The sequence below is a fragment of the Arvicanthis niloticus genome, chromosome 1, assembly GCF_011762505.2.
Source record: "Arvicanthis niloticus isolate mArvNil1 chromosome 1, mArvNil1.pat.X, whole genome shotgun sequence".
Classification (NCBI taxonomy): domain Eukaryota; kingdom Metazoa; phylum Chordata; class Mammalia; order Rodentia; family Muridae; genus Arvicanthis; species Arvicanthis niloticus.
The window spans coordinates 102578245-102580535 of record NC_047658.1 but is presented as its reverse complement, the minus strand read 5'-3'; the positions used below and the strand labels follow the sequence as shown (position 1 = coordinate 102580535).

At 46.4% G+C, this 2291-nt stretch overlaps 1 long non-coding RNA gene across 1 annotated transcript; it reads left to right on the top strand.

The window, feature by feature from the left end:
- Positions 1–203: 203 nt before the first annotated feature.
- LOC143436391 (uncharacterized) lies at positions 204–2083 on the top strand. The gene is made up of 3 exons (XR_013106467.1): positions 204–467; positions 679–851; positions 1143–2083. It is a non-coding gene; the product is annotated as an uncharacterized LOC143436391 (long non-coding RNA).
- Positions 2084–2291: the final 208 nt, after the last annotated feature.

Sequence of the window (2291 nt, the reverse complement as noted above, 5' to 3'; positions counted from 1 at the left end):
AAGCGGCCCCTACCCGGGAGACTTATCTTTAGCGGGGGTCCCAGGCAGGCAGGGCGGAGCTGGGCTCTACACCAGCTCAGATCTCCGAGCTCCTGCGCCCGACTTTCCGCGTTGCACCTATAGTGTTGTGCCCCTAAGTGGCCGCCAGGTGACGCTGTGGTCCGAGCCATCGTGCTCCCAGGCCTCATAAGCCACAGCATTGGTCTGTGGACTGGGCAGAGGGTGGAGCCTAAGTAAAGGGAAAACTGCCAGGAGATTCCAGAAAGCTGTGTTTTTGTTTGAAAGGCTAGGTATCCACCACTTTTTGAGTTTAATACAAATTCCTTTTTTACAGGTTATGTGATGCTGAATTGATTTAGCTGGGGAACCTGACACCAGGCCTTGTCCTGAATTGAAATTTAAGCTCTATGTGTTAGCAGTTTCTCTAGACTACGCCTCTAGCGACAGCTTGCGATTCTGCCCTCCAGGTAAATCCAGGAGCCTAGCAAATACTGCTCCATGCCTCCCACATCCCCTCTTCCTTCTCTCCCTCTCCCCTCCCCATACCCCACGTATCCCCAGCCGACTTTTCCCCTCTTCCTCCTCTCTGTTCTTCACTGTTCCCTTCCTTTCTCTGCCTCTAACCCGTCTCCAGGTCCCCTTCCCGTCCTTACAATAAACAAACCTTCTTCCTATTAGGTCTATCACATGGCTAATTCCTTGGGAAGGACACCTTGGCGGGGCCAGCTGAGATGCTCCCTCCTGCTGCATTATTACACCTTGCCTGTTTTGTTTGTTTGTTTTCATTTTATAAACACAAAGCCATATAATTGAGGAGGCCAGGAAACAGGGATTACCGGATCAGGAAGGAGGTGAGAAAGACTCCATGCACTCAGGGGTGCTATGGGCCTCTCCCTGCCCCCAGCCATTGGACCCCTTCCTAGCGAAGTTTAACTGCTGTTGTTTAGTTTTTGTTTGATTGGAGGTTTGGGGGTTTGTTGGGGGCATTTATTTTTTGTAAATGGGGTGTGGCTACATAGCCCAGGCAGGCCTTCAATTTAGGGTCTCGTCCTAGATTTCAGGTATACGTCATCACACCCACCATGTTTCTAATGTTAAGAGCTGTAGCACTTCATTTTAAAGCTTTTGTTTTTCCTCCTAAGAAAACCCAAGGTACACAGAAGTAGACAGTCACAAAATGAACTCCATCCCGTTGGCTGTACCTCCCAAGATGCAGTAACAGACATCATTCATGCCCACTCTTGTTTTATTGAAGAAAGCTTCAGATAACATCTCTCTGCCTTCACAAATACTACGTGATACCCAGGCATGATGGAGCAAGCCCAGAATCCCAGCACTCTGGAGAACAATGCAAGAGGCCTGGAGTTTGAGGCCAGTGTGGGCTACACAGACTCTGTCTCAAAATAAGCAAACAGAAAGACTGTGGTGGACATCCACAGGAGACAAAGATCCTTCTTAAATACTAATACCATTGCTGAACTAACCACTCTGCCTCACACAGACAATATTTCTTGGATACCATCAGCTGTTTCCTCAGTACTCCTATTTTTCAAACTGCTTCATGAGCATGAAGGTGCCATTAGCAATTGATGGGTTTTCCCCAATTGTACCCAAACAAGGACCATGAATTGCATTGGGTCAATTCAAATATTGTTTGAATTAGGGTTAAGTTTTTCATACAGTGGAAGAGACAGATAAGATTTGTATAGTTCTAATGGTTTTGGTAAACAGAGACCTTGTCTGGTAAACATATCAAGCAAAAATGCAAACTGGTATCCATCCCTCCTCCCTTAATCAACCTGCCATCAAATGGGCCAGAAGGAACCAGTGATCCGGTGCCAGCTGCCATCCTGCGTGCACTTTTATTCTGGAAATGCATGTAAGTGGAACCAAATGGGCTTCTCCCTCCTGCCTCTGTTACTGAGGTTCAGCCAATATTTATCAATATTTCAGTCTTTTTCCATTTTCCTTTCATGTTTCACTATCTGAATGTAGCGCAGTTGGCAACAATGTATCCTGTTAGGAAATGCCTTTGTTGATGGATATCTGGATTGTTCCCAAGCTTTGGAAATAAACTAGAAAGCCTTCTCGTTCTAATAAACTTTCATTTCTCATTGGCGAATGTCCAGCAAACTGCTACCTTAAAAAAAAAAAAAAAAAAAAAAAAAGATGTCTACTTAACTGTATGAGAAGCCAGATAAAAGCTGTGCCGTACCCTCTGCTCTCCCACCAGCCCAGCCTGGGGCTTTCGGTTGTCTCAGAGCACCCTCTGCTCTCCCACCAGCCCAGCC